Below are 21,744 nucleotides of genomic sequence, written 5' to 3'. Positions count from 1 at the left end.
AACATGTATGGGTATCTTGGGGAAAACTTACTTGAGCTCGGCCGGTCGCGCACATCACACATCTTGTTCTTTTTCAAAGTTCCTTTTTTTCTCATTTCAAACTTCTTTTTGAATTTTTTTTTCTTACCAAGTCCTCAGTTTGAGTTCAGACACACCCGAGAGTGTATCCGAATCCCTCAATCTAAGGCTCTGATACCAACTTGTAACATCCCAATTTTCAAGGCCAAAAATTTCATTTTTAATTAAGTAACTCATGAAATAGTTTACCAAAAACATCACCAATGTCAAATCAATTTGTACAACTGTAACAATGTGTCTCAAAACCATATCATCCATAGTAATAAAAATCAAAGTACATTCCCAAGATTATCATAGTGCGGAATCCGGAGTGTGTGTGATGTGCCACTACCGCGTCGACTCCTTCCCCTTCGCTGAAGAGGTACCTGAAACCAAAACTGTAAACTGTAAGCACAAAGCTTAGTGAGTTCCCCCATCATACCGCATACCAAACACTAACATAATGTCAGGCAATTCTGGGGTGCCCGACTACCCAGGTCAAGCCATTCTGGGGTGCTTGACTTACCCAGGTCAAGCCATTCTGGGGTGCTTGACTTACCCGTCGATCTATTTCACCCGACCACCGGGGACTATTTCACCCCCTACCACTACCATATAACACACATACTCTCCTAGGAAATTCTGGGGTGCTTGACTTACCCGTCGGCCCTTACGACCGACACATGAGGACTATTTCACCTCCTACTACTACCACATAATAGCATAAACATACTGTCAGACAATTCTGGGGTGCCCGATCTACCCTTCGGTCCTAACGACCGAACTTGGGGCTATATCCCCCCATCCTACTACTATCACATATATCATATCATGTTAGCACATAAACATATCAGGTAGTAGCAAACCCAGATGAATATCACAAAGACAATCATCCAACATAGAAATCCTACTGGTGGGCGACATTGTGGCCGTAGACCCACCGCTACTGGAAGGTAACTCACCTCGATGTCGCGTAGTGTCTGCACTGATCCCAATGTGGAAGTCAACTCTCCCCGACTCCTCAATCCCTACATGACAACTCCTCCAACTCATTACATAGAATATACAACCTTAACCAGGCTCAACTCAAGCTCAGTCAGAGTCAACATTGGACAAAGTCAACATCCAGTTTGTTGGATTAATGTCTAAGTCCATAACTATATTTGGTATGTACTTGACCCGACCCGACATGGTCCATTTGGGTTGCACTTCACCGGCACAATTTATATGGATAGTCTTTTGAGAATAGTATATTTATGATTTATATTAATATATTATAAGTTCTAATATATTAATATGGAATCATATTATTTAATTAGTATTGATCAAGAATTAATTTAGAATTAATTAAGTGATCAAAAAGAACTAATTAACTATGGACTCTTATATATATGGAATGGGCCAAGTTCATTTAGGTTGGGCTAAGCTTTCATGGATGGTCCATGGAGCTTTTAACCCATGGATCCTATGTAAATGAAAGGTCATGGGTATTAGGGTTTACATGGATGTAACCCTAATCCTCCATAATATATAAAGGGGTCCTTGGCTCACAAAATTGACACAAGTGTGTGAAAATAAGAGTGGGCCGATTTTAGTGTGCATACATACTCTCAAGTTCTTCCAAGGTGTTTTGGTGATTTGTGATTCCATTTGAGGCTTCCACACTATTGGGGCTAAGCTCTTAAAGCTTGAAGACATCAAGCTACATCAAAAGGTATGTCATCTAACTAGAACTTTGTAGTATAGGTGCTTCATAATATGCTAGTTAGGATGAAACCTTGGAATAGTTAATATTTGCATGTATAATAGAGAAAATAGAGATCCAAGGTTTATAGGGTTGCATGTACACCATAAGAGTGTTAGAATGCTCAAAACCCAACACAGTTGACCTGACTCGCCGAGTTGGCCTACCAACTCGTCGAGCCCATACTCCTCTAACCCGATACAATCCCTGTCTCCGCTCGTCGAGTCTAGCAAGAACTGGACGAGTTCTCCTTCAATCACCATCGGGACCATCTTCATCCGACTCGCCGAGTTCGACCTTGAACACGTCGAGTTCATCTCCCTCCTACGAATACATCCAGTCTATGACTCGCCGAGTTGTATGAACAACTCGTCGAGTTCATCTTCAAGTTTGGGAGATTGCCTTGGACTCACCGAGTATGTTCATACACTCGCCGAGTCCTATGATTCCTAGGTCTCTTTACGCGTCTAAACAACTAAGGGACTTTCCATCAAAGTACATCCCAAATTTCATGTCCAAAAATTTCATTTTTAAATCAATACTTTGGAAAACATTTGTGAATAAACATCGTTTGATCATCTCATTTCATAAACATATTTCGTGTCTGAAAACCAAAAGATAAAAACAACCATAATGTCAGAGTACAAAATCCCAGAATAACTCATGGTGCGGAAAACATTGTGCGTGTATGATGTGCCGCTATCGCGCCAGCTCCTTCCCCTTCGATGAAGAGGTACCTGAAAACAAAACTGTAACTGTAAGCACGAAGCTTAGTGAGTTCCCCCATTGTACCACATACCATACAAACACATAGCATACATACTGCCGGGCAATTCTGGGGTGCCCGACCTACCCGATACGGCCATTCTGGGGTGCCGACCTACCCGTGTCAAGCCATTCTGGGGTGCTGACCTACCCATGTCAAGCCATTCTGGGGTGCTGACCTACCCGTTGGTCCTAACAACCGAACTTGGGGCTATTCCCCTCCTACTACCACTATCACATATAACATAGCATGCCAGCATATAAACATATCATCACATGCTGTCAGACATATCTGGGGTGTCTGATCTACCCCTCGGTCCTAACAACCGAACTCTACTACTATCACTTATAACATATCATGCCAGCATATAACATACCAGGTAGTAGCAAAACTAGATGATATCACAAAGACAATCACCTAACATACAACTCCTACTGGTGGGCCGGCATTGTGGTCGTAGACCCACCGCTACTGGAAGGTAACTCACCTCGTAGTAGCTGCTGATCTGTGCGGGAAAATCCTCTGACTGCTACTGCTGCTGCTCCGGAAATCCTCCGGCTATAATTCCCACAAAACACTTAGTCATACACTGCCAACTGCTTTTAGGGTAAAATGACCATTTTACCCCTGACCAAGTCAAAGTCAAAGTCAAAGTCAACTTCCAGTTGACCTGACTCGCCGAGTTGGTTCGCCAAGTCCCTATCCTTCTATTTGACCTTATACTCGTCTCTACTCGTCGAGTTAGGCGATGACTCGACGAGTTTTCCTTCTAATTGAACATCTACTGAATCTTCATCCGACTCGCCGAGTTGTATGAACAACTCGTCGAGTTCATCTTCAACTGATGAACAGGTCCTGTCCTTGACTCGCCGAGTTGTATGAACAACTCGTCGAGTTCATCTTCAATCTTAAGAAGATTGCCTTGGACTCGCCGAGTCTGTTCATGCACTCGCCGAGTCCCATGAATTCCGGAACCATGGCTTAGTCCAGAACGTTGGGTCACTCCCCGGGACCTCCCTGAAACCTTTCCACACTCAACTGGGTCCTTGACCCAAAACAGAAAAGGGAGTCAAGCCTCGGACTCGCCGAGTCCCAAGAACGACTCGCCGAGTCGAGTATGTCCAAGTCTCATTTTCTCGATTTCTGGTGTACAACACTTGCCCAAAAGGTAGATCTAGGCTCCTAGGACCGTTCTAGCACGTAAAGTTACGAACTTTACGTGCATGCATGAGACTTTTGAGCCTAAAGGCCCTAAAATGGCTCCTACAATGCATGGGGCCTTCCTTGAGTGCCAAAAGCCACTCCTTTCTGCCTTGTAACCCCTCCAAGGACCTAGATCTGAAACTTCAACCCCTAACCATGCTTGCAACCATGGTTGGTGACCAAAATGGCTTAGAAAAGCCCTAAAATTTCACAAAATGGGATCTATCAAATGGAAGAGCAAGGTACAGACTTTTTACCTTCAATGAGCTGAAAATGGTGCACAAACTCGGATCCCTTTAGCCTCCTCTTGTTCCTTCAAGCTTTTCCTTCCCTCCTTGGATCACAAAAGCACCAAAGTCACTCCAAATGCCTTAGATTGCTTCAATAACGGATAGGGTTTGCTATGGGGGTCTTCTGGGAGCAAATGGGACGAAGGAGGCCGAGTTAAAGTGTTTAAATAGGGTGCAAACCCTCAGATTAGGGTTTTTGTCCAGACAGGGTCTACTCGCCGAGTCCGGGACCCGAATCGTCGAGTTCATCGCTTAAGTCTCGCATCCCCTCTCGCTTCTACTCGGCGAGATGGTCCTTCAACTCGCCGAGTCCAAGGCCAAAAATGCAAAATATTTAAAGAACTACTAAAAAGAATACGTACCAAGAACCAGGTGCTACATTGCCGCACTTGTAGCATCCCGATGATCCCATCCTACAAACCACCTCATGAGCCCTGCCGCATTTCCTGCAGCGGCCCTGTCCCGACTGGCCCTTCGGCCTAGTGTCTGCTCCCTTGGACTTCTTCCCCGAAGCCCCAGTAACTTGTCCCTCCTCCGCCTTCCTCTTCCTGATGTGCTCCAAGTCTATCTCTCTCTCTCTCTCCCTCTCCCTGGCAATCATGGAATCCAGGGTCGGGCATGCTGAGAAACTGACATGCTCCCGAATATCAGCTCTCAGTGTGTCGTGATAGCGGGTCCTCCGCATATCCTCATCTCCCGCATACTGGGGCACCAACAATGCCCTCTCCCGGAACTTGGCGATAATCTCCGCCACCGTCTCTGTCGTCTGCCTCATATCAAGGAAATCCATGGCCAACTGCTGAAGCTCCACAGCAGGCGCAAACTCAGCCCTGAACCTGGTCACAAAGTCCGACCAAGTCATCGCCTCAATAGTCGAGGCCCCCAACGAGTCACCAACCGACTCCCACCAATCTCTGGCCCTATCTCTCAAACAACCTGCAACATATCGCACCTTCGACCCCTTAGGGCAGAAGCTCGTCAACTATGCAGACTCAATGTCTGCAATCCACCTCCTGGCTGCGATGGGGTCTTTAGCCCCATGGAAATCCGGCGCACCACTGCCCATAAAGTCCTTGAAGGACAGTGTGCGTGACCCTGACTGGCTGTGTGCCATGTCACTCCTGAACGCCCTGAGGCGATCCTCCATCAACTCAATGATCCCTTCCTTGATCGACCCAAAAATCACCGGGGTTGACTCAAGGATACCTCTCGTGATCTCAGAAGCAATGAACTCACGTAACCCCTCATCAACTGGCTTGGTACCTGCTCCCGAACCTGATCCTGAACCGGATCCTGACCCTGAACCTCCTCTGTGTCGTGTGATCATCACCATTCTGAAACATAACACCTAACTGTCAGAATCACACATAAACCTCGAGAGGTTTCATACACTCTACAAGTTTCCTGGTTCCATCTCGACCCTCCTCGATTCGAGTACGGATCCTCTGCTTTCAGTAGTACGGGCCCATACTACCTTCCACATCTATCCGTACTTTCCTCGAGGATTTCTTTGACTTCACCAAGTCCCTCCTATTACTGTTGCATTATTTTCCAATCTCGTCCTAGGCTTACCCTAGGGTAACTCTCCGACCTACTCTCCGCCATCAGCTGCATAAGGAACCCCTGCTACCTTTACCTAACTTGCTTGCAAATACCATTACATATTACTAAGACCAAATAATTCTTCGAATGAAAGGTCCTACCCCACAACGGTTGGACTCAAACAAGAGCTGCGCAGTAGAGCTAGACCTAACCTTCTGGAATTATTCCGTTCACGCAATATGTAGCTTAACGTATTCGTTTACTAGTTAGCTAAAGATAACTAGGACTCCCGAAGCACAAAGCAACAACATTCGGGCATTGAGTAACCCAATCCGATCGTACTCTATCCAAGCTATCATATAACTGATTAACCAGTAACATCTCTCAGCTCAAAAGCACATATAGCAGGCATATCAGGCATCTTCCTAGATCCTTAGCCCTAACCTAGCATGCATTTCTCATACATATATAGTAGGCATATAAGGCATCCTTCCTAGATCGTCTAGCCCTAATCTAGCATGCAATTCTCATAATCATATCATATCATAACATAACATGTATGGGTATCTTGGGGAAAACTTACTTGAGCTCGGCCGGTCGCGCACATCACACATCTTGTTCTTTTTCAAAGTTCCTTTTTTTCTCATTTCAAACTTCTTTTTGAATTTTTTTTTCTTACCAAGTCCTCAGTTTGAGTTCAGACACACCCGAGAGTGTATCCGAATCCCTCAATCTAAGGCTCTGATACCAACTTGTAACATCCCAATTTTCAAGGCCAAAAATTTCATTTTTAATTAAGTAACTCATGAAATAGTTTACCAAAAACATCACCAATGTCAAATCAATTTGTACAACTGTAACAATGTGTCTCAAAACCATATCATCCATAGTAATAAAAATCAAAGTACATTCCCAAGATTATCATAGTGCGGAATCCGGAGTGTGTGTGATGTGCCACTACCGCGTCGACTCCTTCCCCTTCGCTGAAGAGGTACCTGAAACCAAAACTGTAAACTGTAAGCACAAAGCTTAGTGAGTTCCCCCATCATACCGCATACCAAACACTAACATAATGTCAGGCAATTCTGGGGTGCCCGACTACCCAGGTCAAGCCATTCTGGGGTGCTTGACTTACCCAGGTCAAGCCATTCTGGGGTGCTTGACTTACCCGTCGATCTATTTCACCCGACCACCGGGGACTATTTCACCCCCTACCACTACCATATAACACACATACTCTCCTAGGAAATTCTGGGGTGCTTGACTTACCCGTCGGCCCTTACGACCGACACATGAGGACTATTTCACCTCCTACTACTACCACATAATAGCATAAACATACTGTCAGACAATTCTGGGGTGCCCGATCTACCCTTCGGTCCTAACGACCGAACTTGGGGCTATATCCCCCCATCCTACTACTATCACATATAGCATATCATGTTAGCACATAAACATATCAGGTAGTAGCAAACCCAGATGAATATCACAAAGACAATCATCCAACATAGAAATCCTACTGGTGGGCGACATTGTGGCCGTAGACCCACCGCTACTGGAAGGTAACTCACCTCGATGTCGCGTAGTGTCTGCACTGATCCCAATGTGGAAGTCAACTCTCCCCGACTCCTCAATCCCTACATGACAACTCCTCCAAGTCATTACATAGAATATACAACCCTAACCAGGCTCAACTCAAGCTCAGTCAGAGTCAACATTGGACAAAGTCAACATCCAGTTTGTTGGATTAATGTCTAAGTCCATAACTATATTTGGTATGTACTTGACCCGACCCGACATGGTCCATTTGGGTTGCACTTCACCGGCACAATTTATATGGATAGTCTTTTGAGAATAGTATATTTATGATTTATATTAATATATTATAAGTTCTAATATATTAATATGGAATCATATTATTTAATTAGTATTGATCAAGAATTAATTTAGAATTAATTAAGTGATCAAAAAGAACTAATTAAATATGGACTCTTATATATATGGAATGGGCCAAGTTCATTTAGGTTGGGCTAAGCTTTCATGGATGGTCCATGGAGCTTTTAACCCATGGATCCTATGTAAATGAAAGGTCATGGGTATTAGGGTTTACATGGATGTAACCCTAATCCTCCATAATATATAAAGGGGTCCTTGGCTCACAAAATTGACACAAGTGTGTGAAAATAAGAGTGGGCCGATTTTAGTGTGCATACATACTCTCAAGTTCTTCCAAGGTGTTTTGGTGATTTGTGATTCCATTTGAGGCTTCCACACTATTGGGGCTAAGCTCTTAAAGCTTGAAGACATCAAGCTACATCAAAAGGTATGTCATCTAACTAGAACTTTGTAGTATAGGTGCTTCATAATATGCTAGTTAGGATGAAACCTTGGAATAGTTAATATTTGCATGTATAATAGAGAAAATAGAGATCCAAGGTTTATAGGGTTGCATGTACACCATAAGAGTGTTAGAATGCTCAAAACCCAACACAGTTGACCTGACTCGCCGAGTTGGCCTACCAACTCATCGAGCCCATACTCCTCTAACCCGATACAATCCCTGTCTCCGCTCGTCGAGTCTAGCAAGAACTGGACGAGTTCTCCTTCAATCACCATCGGGACCATCTTCATCCGACTCGCCGAGTTCGACCTTGAACACGTCGAGTTCATCTCCCTCCTACGAATACATCCAGTCTATGACTCGCCGAGTTGTATGAACAACTCGTCGAGTTCATCTTCAAGTTTGGGAGATTGCCTTGGACTCACCGAGTATGTTCATACACTCGCCGAGTCCTATGATTCCTAGGTCTCTTTACGCGTCTAAACAACTAAGGGACTTTCCATCAAAGTACATCCCAAATTTCATGTCCAAAAATTTCATTTTTAAATCAATACTTTGGAAAACATTTGTGAATAAACATCGTTTGATCATCTCATTTCATAAACATATTTCGTGTCTGAAAACCAAAAGATAAAAACAACCATAATGTCAGAGTACAAAATCCCAGAATAACTCATGGTGCGGAAAACATTGTGCGTGTATGATGTGCCGCTATCGCGCCAGCTCCTTCCCCTTCGATGAAGAGGTACCTGAAAACAAAACTGTAACTGTAAGCACGAAGCTTAGTGAGTTCCCCCATTGTACCACATACCATACAAACACATAGCATACATACTGCCGGGCAATTCTGGGGTGCCCGACCTACCCGATACGGCCATTCTGGGGTGCCGACCTACCCGTGTCAAGCCATTCTGGGGTGCTGACCTACCCATGTCAAGCCATTCTGGGGTGCTGACCTACCCGTTGGTCCTAACAACCGAACTTGGGGCTATTCCCCTCCTACTACCACTATCACATAAAACATAGCATGCCAGCATATAAACATATCATCACATGCTGTCAGACATATCTGGGGTGTCTGATCTACCCTTCGGTCCTAACAACCGAACTCTACTACTATCACTTATAACATATCATGCCAGCATATAACATACCAGGTAGTAGCAAAACTAGATGATATCACAAAGACAATCACCTAACATACAACTCCTACTGGTGGGCCGGCATTGTGGTCGTAGACCCACCGCTACTGGAAGGTAACTCACCTCGTAGTAGCTGCTGATCTGTGCGGGAAAATCCTCTGACTGCTACTGCTGCTGCTCCGGAAATCCTCCGGCTATAATTCCCACAAAACACTTAGTCATACACTGCCAACTGCTTTTAGGGTAAAATGACCATTTTACCCCTGACCAAGTCAAAGTCAAAGTCAAAGTCAACTTCCAGTTGACCTGACTCGCCGAGTTGGTTCGCCAAGTCCCTATCCTTCTATTTGACCTTATACTCGTCTCTACTCGTCGAGTTAGGCGATGACTCGACGAGTTTTCCTTCTAATTGAACATCTACTGAATCTTCATCCGACTCGCCGAGTTGTATGAACAACTCGTCGAGTTCATCTTCAACTGATGAACAGGTCCTGTCCTTGACTCGCCGAGTTGTATGAACAACTCGTCGAGTTCATCTTCAATCTTAAGAAGATTGCCTTGGACTCGCCGAGTCTGTTCATGCACTCGCCGAGTCCCATGAATTCCGGAACCATGGCTTAGTCCAGAACGTTGGGTCACTCCCCGGGACCTCCCTGAAACCTTTCCACACTCAACTGGGTCCTTGACCCAAAACAGAAAAGGGAGTCAAGCCTCGGACTCGCCGAGTCTCAAGAACGACTCGCCGAGTCGAGTATGTCCAAGTCTCATTTTCTCGATTTCTGGTGTACAACACTTGCCCAAAAGGTAGATCTAGGCTCCTAGGACCGTTCTAGCACGTAAAGTTACGAACTTTACGTGCATGCATGAGACTTTTGAGCCTAAAGGCCCTAAAATGGCTCCTACAATGCATGGGGCCTTCCTTGAGTGCCAAAAGCCACTCCTTTCTGCCTTGTAACCCCTCCAAGGACCTAGATCTGAAACTTCAACCCCTAACCATGCTTGCAACCATGGTTGGTGACCAAAATGGCTTAGAAAAGCCCTAAAATTTCACAAAATGGGATCTATCAAATGGAAGAGCAAGGTACAGACTTTTTACCTTCAATGAGCTGAAAATGGTGCACAAACTCGGATCCCTTTAGCCTCCTCTTGTTCCTTCAAGCTTTTCCTTCCCTCCTTGGATCACAAAAGCACCAAAGTCACTCCAAATGCCTTAGATTGCTTCAATAACGGATAGGGTTTGCTATGGGGGTCTTCTGGGAGCAAATGGGACGAAGGAGGCCGAGTTAAAGTGTTTAAATAGGGTGCAAACCCTCAGATTAGGGTTTTTGTCCAGACAGGGTCTACTCGCCGAGTCCGGGACCCGAATCGTCGAGTTCATCGCTTAAGTCTCGCATCCCCTCTCGCTTCTACTCGGCGAGATGGTCCTTCAACTCGCCGAGTCCAAGGCCAAAAATGCAAAATATTTAAAGAACTACTAAAAAGAATACGTACCAAGAACCAGGTGCTACATTGCCGCACTTGTAGCATCCCGATGATCCCATCCTACAAACCACCTCATGAGCCCTGCCGCATTTCCTGCAGCGGCCCTGTCCCGACTGGCCCTTCGGCCTAGTGTCTGCTCCCTTGGACTTCTTCCCCGAAGCCCCAGTAACTTGTCCCTCCTCCGCCTTCCTCTTCCTGATGTGCTCCAAGTCTATCTCTCTCTCTCTCTCCCTCTCCCTGGCAATCATGGAATCCAGGGTCGGGCATGCTGAGAAACTGACATGCTCCCGAATATCAGCTCTCAGTGTGTCGTGATAGCGGGTCCTCCGCATATCCTCATCTCCCGCATACTGGGGCACCAACAATGCCCTCTCCCGGAACTTGGCGATAATCTCCGCCACCGTCTCTGTCGTCTGCCTCATATCAAGGAAATCCATGGCCAACTGCTGAAGCTCCACAGCAGGCGCAAACTCAGCCCTGAACCTGGTCACAAAGTCCGACCAAGTCATCGCCTCAATAGTCGAGGCCCCCAACGAGTCACCAACCGACTCCCACCAATCTCTGGCCCTATCTCTCAAACAACCTGCAACATATCGCACCTTCGACCCCTTAGGGCAGAAGCTCGTCAACTATGCAGACTCAATGTCTGCAATCCACCTCCTGGCTGCGATGGGGTCTTTAGCCCCATGGAAATCCGGCGCACCACTGCCCATAAAGTCCTTGAAGGACAGTGTGCGTGACCCTGACTGGCTGTGTGCCATGTCACTCCTGAACGCCCTGAGGCGATCCTCCATCAACTCAATGATCCCTTCCTTGATCGACCCAAAAATCACCGGGGTTGACTCAAGGATACCTCTCGTGATCTCAGAAGCAATGAACTCACGTAACCCCTCATCAACTGGCTTGGTACCTGCTCCCGAACCTGATCCTGAACCGGATCCTGACCCTGAACCTCCTCTGTGTCGTGTGATCATCACCATTCTGAAACATAACACCTAACTGTCAGAATCACACATAAACCTCGAGAGGTTTCATACACTCTACAAGTTTCCTGGTTCCATCTCGACCCTCCTCGATTCGAGTACGGATCCTCTGCTTTCAGTAGTACGGGCCCATACTACCTTCCACATCTATCCGTACTTTCCTCGAGGATTTCTTTGACTTCACCAAGTCCCTCCTATTACTGTTGCATTATTTTCCAATCTCGTCCTAGGCTTACCCTAGGGTAACTCTCCGACCTACTCTCCGCCATCAGCTGCATAAGGAACCCCTGCTACCTTTACCTAACTTGCTTGCAAATACCATTACATATTACTAAGACCAAATAATTCTTCGAATGAAAGGTCCTACCCCACAACGGTTGGACTCAAACAAGAGCTGCGCAGTAGAGCTAGACCTAACCTTCTGGAATTATTCCGTTCACGCAATATGTAGCTTAACGTATTCGTTTACTAGTTAGCTAAAGATAACTAGGACTCCCGAAGCACAAAGCAACAACATTCGGGCATTGAGTAACCCAATCCGATCGTACTCTATCCAAGCTATCATATAACTGATTAACCAGTAACATCTCTCAGCTCAAAAGCACATATAGCAGGCATATCAGGCATCTTCCTAGATCCTTAGCCCTAACCTAGCATGCATTTCTCATACATATATAGTAGGCATATAAGGCATCCTTCCTAGATCGTCTAGCCCTAATCTAGCATGCAATTCTCATAATCATATCATATCATAACATAACATGTATGGGTATCTTGGGGAAAACTTACTTGAGCTCGGCCGGTCGCGCACATCACACATCTTGTTCTTTTTCAAAGTTCCTTTTTTTCTCATTTCAAACTTCTTTTTGAATTTTTTTTTCTTACCAAGTCCTCAGTTTGAGTTCAGACACACCCGAGAGTGTATCCGAATCCCTCAATCTAAGGCTCTGATACCAACTTGTAACATCCCAATTTTCAAGGCCAAAAATTTCATTTTTAATTAAGTAACTCATGAAATAGTTTACCAAAAACATCACCAATGTCAAATCAATTTGTACAACTGTAACAATGTGTCTCAAAACCATATCATCCATAGTAATAAAAATCAAAGTACATTCCCAAGATTATCATAGTGCGGAATCCGGAGTGTGTGTGATGTGCCACTACCGCGTCGACTCCTTCCCCTTCGCTGAAGAGGTACCTGAAACCAAAACTGTAAACTGTAAGCACAAAGCTTAGTGAGTTCCCCCATCATACCGCATACCAAACACTAACATAATGTCAGGCAATTCTGGGGTGCCCGACTACCCAGGTCAAGCCATTCTGGGGTGCTTGACTTACCCAGGTCAAGCCATTCTGGGGTGCTTGACTTACCCGTCGATCTATTTCACCCGACCACCGGGGACTATTTCACCCCCTACCACTACCATATAACACACATACTCTCCTAGGAAATTCTGGGGTGCTTGACTTACCCGTCGGCCCTTACGACCGACACATGAGGACTATTTCACCTCCTACTACTACCACATAATAGCATAAACATACTGTCAGACAATTCTGGGGTGCCCGATCTACCCTTCGGTCCTAACGACCGAACTTGGGGCTATATCCCCCCATCCTACTACTATCACATATATCATATCATGTTAGCACATAAACATATCAGGTAGTAGCAAACCCAGATGAATATCACAAAGACAATCATCCAACATAGAAATCCTACTGGTGGGCGACATTGTGGCCGTAGACCCACCGCTACTGGAAGGTAACTCACCTCGATGTCGCGTAGTGTCTGCACTGATCCCAATGTGGAAGTCAACTCTCCCCGACTCCTCAATCCCTACATGACAACTCCTCCAAGTCATTACATAGAATATACAACCCTAACCAGGCTCAACTCAAGCTCAGTCAGAGTCAACATTGGACAAAGTCAACATCCAGTTTGTTGGATTAATGTCTAAGTCCATAACTATATTTGGTATGTACTTGACCCGACCCGACATGGTCCATTTGGGTTGCACTTCACCGGCACAATTTATATGGATAGTCTTTTGAGAATAGTATATTTATGATTTATATTAATATATTATAAGTTCTAATATATTAATATGGAATCATATTATTTAATTAGTATTGATCAAGAATTAATTTAGAATTAATTAAGTGATCAAAAAGAACTAATTAAATATGGACTCTTATATATATGGAATGGGCCAAGTTCATTTAGGTTGGGCTAAGCTTTCATGGATGGTCCATGGAGCTTTTAACCCATGGATCCTATGTAAATGAAAGGTCATGGGTATTAGGGTTTACATGGATGTAACCCTAATCCTCCATAATATATAAAGGGGTCCTTGGCTCACAAAATTGACACAAGTGTGTGAAAATAAGAGTGGGCCGATTTTAGTGTGCATACATATTCTCTCAAGTTCTTCCAAGGTGTTTTGGTGATTTGTGATTCCATTTGAGGCTTCCACACTATTGGGGCTAAGCTCTTAAAGCTTGAAGACATCAAGCTACATCAAAAGGTATGTCATCTAACTAGAACTTTGTAGTATAGGTGCTTCATAATATGCTAGTTTGGATGAAACCTTGGAATAGTTAATATTTGCATGTATAATAGAGAAAACAGAGATCCAAGGTTTATAGGGTTGCATGTACACCATAAGAGTGTTAGAATGCTCAAAACCCAACACAGTTGACCTGACTCGCCGAGTTGGCCTACCAACTCGTCGAGCCCATACTCCTCTAACCCGATACAATCCCTGTCTCCGCTCGTCGATTCTAGCAAGAACTGGACGAGTTCTCCTTCAATCACCATCGGGACCATCTTCATCCGACTCGCCGAGTTGTATGAACAACTCGTCGAGTTCATCTTCAAGTTTGGGAGATTGCCTTGGACTCACCGAGTATGTTCATACACTCACCGAGTCCTATGATTCCCAGGTCTCTTTACGCGTCTAAACAACTAAGGGACTTTCCATGTTAACAACTGGTCCAACCACAGAAGGGATTTGGTGGTCACTATACCCCGACTCGTCGAGTCCCAAGAACGACTCGTCGAGTCCAACCTTGACCATCACTGTACAGTCGATTTAAATGGGTCTTAACACCTCAAAACCATAGATCCGGCCTTCTAATGTCCATTTTACACGTAAAGCTCCAAACTTGGTGCACATGCATGGGGTCTTTGGCTAAAAAAGCCATAAAAGGTGTTCTACAAGATGCATGGGGCTCTCTTGGCCTTAAAGTTAGCACCTTTATGCCATGAGACCCCTCCAATGACTCGGATCTGAAGTCAAGATTCCATGAACACTTCATAATTCCGAAAATGGCTTGGAAAGCCCTAAATGTACCCAAAGTCCAAGCTTCTAAGGATGAATAAACACATGGAAGACCAAGACAGGGGCATTTTACCTTGATTGAGCTGGATATGGACCAAAACCTCTGGATCTCCAAGCCTCAACTCGAACTCTCAAGCTTCTTCCTTCCTCTCAAGCTTCACACTCCACCAAATGCACCAAAATGGCCTTAGAACACACAAAAACGGCTAGGGTTTCGATACACAGCTCTCTGGGAATGATAGGGGCAATGGAGGCTAAGATAAAGTGTTTAAATAGGGTGCAAACCCTAAATATTAGGGTTTTGTCCAGCCAGCTCCTACTCGTCGAGTAGGTCACTTAAACCCCCGTTCCAACAGTCGAGTCTACTCGACGAGTTGGGCCTCCAACTCGCCGAGTCCCAGAGTAAATTGTAACAGTACCATGAAGTTAAATACGTACCAGGAATCGGGTGCTACAGGTCCGATTTTCAAAACAGTGGGTACAACTCATTAGATACATCAGATTGCCAATGATTCTTGAATATTCCACTTGATTAACACTATCACCTCTATTTTTACGTAGATGTTGACTAGTGTCAGTTGGAGTTCTAGCTATTCTAGTATCTCCCTTAACAAATTTTTCAAAAATCTTATCCACGTAGTGTGTTTGACTTAGAAAATCAAACCATTAAGGGTTCTTGTGATCTCGACTCCAAGAATCACATCCGCTAAACCCATATCTTTCATGTCGAACTTGGATTTCAACATATCCTTCGTGGATCTTATCATCTTGTCATGACTACCAATGATAAGCATATCATCAACATATAAACACAAGATGACATAACCATGAGTGGTGTTTTTCACATGAATACACTTATCACACTCATTGATTTTAAAACCGCTTTCCATCGTGACTTGATCAAACTTTTGATGCCATTATTTTGGAGCTTGTTTTAATCCATATAGAGACTAAAAAAGTTCACAAACCTTGTTCTCCTGTCCCGAGGCAATGAACCCCTTAGGTTGCTCCATATAAATTTCTTCTTCCAACTCTCCATTAAGAAAAGTAGTTTCCACATCCATTTGATGAACTTGCAGGTTTCTAATAGCTGCAATGACAAGAACTAATCTAATGGATGTTATCCGCGTTACTGGCAAATACATATCAAAGTAATCTAGACCTTCTTTTTGTCTATAACATTTGGTTACTAGTCTTGCATTGTATTTATCAATAATGTCATCAGGTTTCATCTTAATTTCAAAACTATTATGTTTAGGTGAATGCATTTTAAAACACAAACATGCTAAAATAGACAAATAAAAAATGACTAATTTATGTTTTTCCGGATTAAACCTTAATTTTTATTTTATGATAAAAACCTTATATTTTTGGATTTGTCCATTCTAGCAGGTTTTCCTGAAAAAACTTGTCTTATGTGAGTGTTTTTCAAAAAAATAAAATAAAAAATTTTAAGGTTTATTGAGAAACAGTTAAGAGGTAAGGGTTTATTCTTAAAACCTCAAAAGTCTTATTCTTAGGGCATCTCCAACCCACCCCCATACTCCATTTCTTCCCCCATTCTTCTCAAACCCTACCCCATTTTCACCTTCATTTTTGGAGATATGAATAGTATTCCCCCATATATGGGGGAATACTATTCATATCTCCAAAAATGGAGGTGAAGTTTGGTTGTCAATTTTAGTCTCTCTCATTTTTATTTTATACATTTCTAGTTTATTTTATCTACTAATTATAATTTAAATGCAATATTTAATATTTATAATATCATGTTATATGCTAATTTATATTAATTAATCATAAATATAGAGTTTAATTAGTAGAGGAGTGTATTTGACAATATATATATAAGTTATAAAAATAGAATATTCTAGGAATATACTTTTTGGGGTAAAAAATGAGATAGAAAATAAAGTAGGGTTGGAGATGAATCACTATTTCCTTCATTTTCTACTCCATATGGAGGAAAAAATGGAGATGGTCGATGATGGTCTTAAAACCTCAAAAGTGTCTCACCAACGTCTAAAGTTCCAAAATCACTTCTCCTTCCCTCCAACTTTCCTTCCGCCGTTTGCATACCCTCCAAAAGTTCCAAAATCCATATAGCTCTTTCTGTTGCAAGCACAAAATTTCTTATAAATTTACCGTTAGAACTTAGAAAGAGAAAACATGGTGTTTTCCAACATGGTTTTGTTCCCCATCTTGTTTTTACTCTCTTCCATCTTCTCCATTCAATCAACTGCACAAACACAAACTCTAGGTTTCCGATGCACAAACACCACCTCCACCACCACCTGCAACTCACTCGTCGACTACAGACTCCCAAACACCACCTCCATCTCTTTCATCCTCAAACTCTTCGAAATCAAAAACCTCCGCTCATTCCTCGCCGCAAACAACCTCCCAATCACCACCCCACAAACCCAAACCTTCCCCGCCTCCCAAATCCTCAAAATCCCCTTCCCCTGCGCCTGCCGTAACGGCGTCGGAATCTCCGACCACCGTCCGATATACACCGTGCTTCCTGAAGACGGTCTAGACCATATCGCCGCCGATGTTTTTTCTAACATCGTGACGTACCCGCAGATCCAGTCTGTTAATAATATATCTGATCCGAATAATATATTGAATGGTCAGAAGCTGTGGATTCCATTGCCGTGTAGCTGCGATGAGGTTGATGGGGAGACGGTGGTGCATTATGGATACATGGTGGCCGTCGGCGACACGGCGAGTGGGATTGCGTTACAGTTTAATACGACAGAGAGCACGTTGTTGTATTTGAATGGGACGAATAGTTCTCTAGACTTGATAGCTGATACTATTATTGACGTTCCTGTTAAAGGTAGAAGATTCAGCATTCCTTTGTTTTTTTTTCCTTTTATTATGTGGGTCTAATGTCTGATCATCATGAATTTCCTTTTATTACGTGGGTCTAGTGTTTGAGCATCATGAATTTAGAGGGTGTTTGTACGGCTTATTGTTTTTTCTATAAATTAAGTTTAAGTTCGTAGATAGGAAACACTAAAAATCAGTTTAGTGTGGTTGGGATAAGCTAAATAAACTAATTTTAAAAAACATTTCGTACTTACTTATAAATTATTGCTTATTTTCAATCCAAACACTTTGCAAAAACTGCTTTCTCTCACCGTTAATAAGAGAGTGTTTGAATAAATTAGTTTATATAGCTGATTGTGGTGGGAATAAGTTGTTTTTGCAAAAGTGTTTGTGGTAGGAATAAGCAATAACTCTTCTGACTACCCTTTAATCGTTAATAACAGTTTGCACATCTATGGTACAAAATAACTCTTCTGACTACCCTTTAATCGTCCCAAATGGTACTTATACTCTTACGGCTAACAATTGTGTCCAATGCGAATGCAATGCTGCAAATAGTAGGATGTAAGTGAACACATCAAACTCAATTTATTTATGTTTTTTATATATATTTTGAAATTAGTAATAATCATTTTTATGGGTTTTTTAGATTAGAATGCAAGCCATCAACGATTATTTTGCCACAAGGGCAAACTTGTCCTTCCATGCAATGTGTAGGGAGCGATTTTAATTTGGGGACCACCACTTTTGATTCTAATTGTAACCATTCAAAGATGTTCGTATGCCGGTTACACAAATCGCACCATCTTTACTACTGTTACTCACGAGTCTACATGTCCAAGTAGTCCATCAGGTAAATTGTCTTACTATATACAGTCGGTTAAAACTTAAAAGATAAATCACAAACTGTAAATAGACAAATAAGTAGCAACATTCACTTTAATCCTAATTTGGTCCCCAACCTTTGAAAATTGTTAGTAAAAGCCTTCAACTTTCAGAATCTATACAAAATACCATTCAACTTTGTCAAAATGTTACATGTTTTTTGGTCATAATTTTTTTTTAAGCATAGTCGTTTTGGTAAAAAAAATACCGTTTAACTTTGTTTGCATGATAAAGCAACATACTTTCGTTAAATTATCTATTTTGGCATCTTACTTGCAATTTATCGTATTACAATAACCAATTACAGACTTATAAAAACTCTAACCAGTTATAGCAGTGTCATCAAAATACGAAACAATTTTCATTGCTATGATTAGTAGGTTTTTCAAACTATTTTTCATAATAAAAAATAAAATTAAAGTATAATACTATAACCGAGTATATTTTTTCTAATACAATGCATTATTAAGAAAAATTGTTTTTGAAAGTTCAATATTTTAAGAGAAAAATAAATAAAATGTTGAGTTTCTTAACGTATTTTAAAGATAAATTTGTCTTATATGTCGTGTAAACAGGCGGAAATTACATCCCTATGGGAAATGGATCAAAAAGTTTAAGATCGAGCTTTGTTGGAGCATTATTGATCGCTATTCATCTTCTCAAGTGATATATATATATATATATATATATATATATATATATATATATATATATATATATATATATATATATATATATATATATAAAAGTTTGTGATTGATGTAGTTAGTATCCATGTAAATAGTATAATTATGGTTTTTTATTTTCCTGTTTCAATTTTCATGGAATATTATTTATGAGAGGGAAGATTTTAGTTAATATTTAGTGGTTGATCGTTTTGAGTTTTGTATCTGTAACAAAATTTCTTAATAATGTTGGTTTTGTTCTTGACAGTTTTTTTAACAACTTAATGATTAAATATAAACCACAACTAGCAATAGGCTATCAAATAATTACAAAACGTTCAAAAATGTTGTTCTTGATAATTAATTGGGCTATATGCATGAATATGTATACTTGCGTTTTTTTATCTTTAAAACTCTAATGGATGCTGTAATAACTTGTCCCAAAGAGATTCAAATTTATTTTGTTAGTGTATGTGTATACATTGTACTCATGTATTACCTAGTAGAAAATCCTCCATCGCTGCCACTTCTACCCTACCATTCTCAAAGAAAATCTTTTCTCTCTTTAATCTCTCTTAGATCGTTGGTCACAAACACCAACGTTTATCTCTCTAAATTTCTCATCTCAATTCTTTCAGTTTTTTTTTCTTATGTTTTTTTCCCTATATTCTTCTCTTGTATTCTATTTTTCCTCTACATCACCTGCCTATGGTTCCCTTCTCACTGAATTCATTGTCGTTCCATCCGCTAGCCACCTTCTCAAATCATTCAATTGTCTTCTCAGCTCCTCTTCCTTTCTAAGAGTACAAGTACCTTTCTTGATTACAACCGTATAAATGCTTCACATAAAGACTTTCAAGTTCAAAAGTTTCAAGACCACCAAAATTGTCACGATACAGATTATAGTCTTCAAGATCAAGACTTTATTGTTTGATGATCTATGTATCCGTTTCAATGTCCGTCTTTCTCCCGCTCCAACTTTAGGGGCATTTAGCTTAACCTTTATGTTGTTTATATTTAGTTGTAATCAATCCCTTGATTGTTGGGATATTAGTTATACTCAAGGGTATTTAAACCATGGTCACATTGATAAAATAGCAAACGGTTATATTTTCATTTATGTAAAGTTTTTGTCCCACATCTTATAGAAAGTATGGCAATATAAAGATACCACTAAGCTGAAGATGTTTAGTTGGAGTACTAGTCCAAATCTCTGAATAAACAAACATATGTCAAAGAAGATAGTATAAAGCATTTTCGGACACCCAAAGGAGTTACTTGGATGATGTAGCTCATGAAAATTATTACAGTGGTTGTGTAAGTTGAACGAACAAAATCTTGGCATAAATCGTTCATACATTCACAAAACTTTTTATTTATCAATTTAACATCTTACATATTATATATAATACTAAATCTAAGGCCCCTTTAGGAACAGTACTTTGTTCCTATTGGACCTATTTTTTTTTTTTCAAGATAATTTGTTTCTCTTTAATGACGCCACCTTCTCTTCTGTCTACAAGGCCACTTGCCCTTCTCTCTTAATCCATCAATTTCCTTCTGCAATAGGATTGCTCCAACACACCACCGACTCATAGACCATGTGCAATCATCTGCGTCTTCCTTAGTCGGTCTACCCTTCTTCTACCAAACAACCTTCCACTTCCTTCCACTGATCCCCTATGCTCCTCCAAACCACCGCTCACTCCTCCGGCATCGATCGATTTAGGGTCAACTATCGAAGGAATGATTCTTCATGTCGTTGTTCTTCAATTGTCATCTGCCTTCCTTCGCTTTCTCCACTTGCTTCCAATTTGGGTGTTATTATCCCAATTCCTATTTTTCTTTCTATTTCTTTCTAATTTATGTCTTCTGATTATCAAAGAAGGATTAGTTTAATTGATTCTATTTGTACTTCTCTCCGGTCTTTTGCTCTCGCTTCCTCATCTACTCCTAATTCTTGGAATTCATGTTCTTAACAGATTGTTCAGGGGTTTATCCTAATGTGAGACAAAGCAGATGAAATGATTAACAAATAAGAATTATGGTATGTAAGGTTATTAGACATCGCGTGCAGTGATGGCCAACGGCGGTGTATTGGGGGTTTTTCTATAATTGACGGACTAGTAATCTTAATTTGGAATTTTATACTTATTTTTTGTGTTGGTCTTCATCGTAATTGGATTTGCCTTCATTATTTTTCTAACTTTTGTGTAGATTCTGAACCTTTATGATCACTACCCAGGGATCCTTCCTGTGAAGCTTATGGTTTTTTGTTTTATAATTTAGTGTTTGGGAGAGGATGTTATAGCCTAAGATGGACCCAAAGGTAAACAATAACTAATATATTTTAATTTTGTTTTTTTTGAGCATAAACTTTCATTAGTATGTTCGTCAATGTGATTTTTGTTAGTTGTGTTATTCTTGTGAATCTCAGATATATATGTTAATAAAAATTTTAG

At 41.6% G+C, this 21,744-nt stretch overlaps 2 pseudogenes across 1 annotated transcript; one reads left to right on the top strand and one right to left on the bottom strand.

The window, feature by feature from the left end:
• The window catches only part of LOC145131357 (uncharacterized), a 37,557-nt pseudogene extending 21,428 nt beyond the window's left edge, over positions 1-16,129 (bottom strand).
• Positions 16,130-16,936: 807 nt separating this feature from the next.
• LOC145131356 (lysM domain-containing GPI-anchored protein 2-like) lies at positions 16,937-19,284 on the top strand (annotated as a pseudogene). Its single transcript, XR_013717781.1, has 4 exons — positions 16,937-17,739; positions 18,176-18,296; positions 18,382-18,585; positions 19,193-19,284. The product of XR_013717781.1 is annotated as a lysM domain-containing GPI-anchored protein 2-like (transcript).
• Positions 19,285-21,744: the final 2,460 nt, after the last annotated feature.

The sequence above is a fragment of the Lactuca virosa genome, chromosome 8 (genome assembly GCF_052849685.1).
Source record: "Lactuca virosa cultivar CGN04683 chromosome 8, Lactuca_virosa_CGN04683_v6, whole genome shotgun sequence".
Classification (NCBI taxonomy): Eukaryota; Viridiplantae; Streptophyta; class Magnoliopsida; order Asterales; family Asteraceae; genus Lactuca; species Lactuca virosa.
Note: the sequence above shows the minus strand (reverse complement) of the source record. Positions and strands in the feature narration are given on the sequence as shown.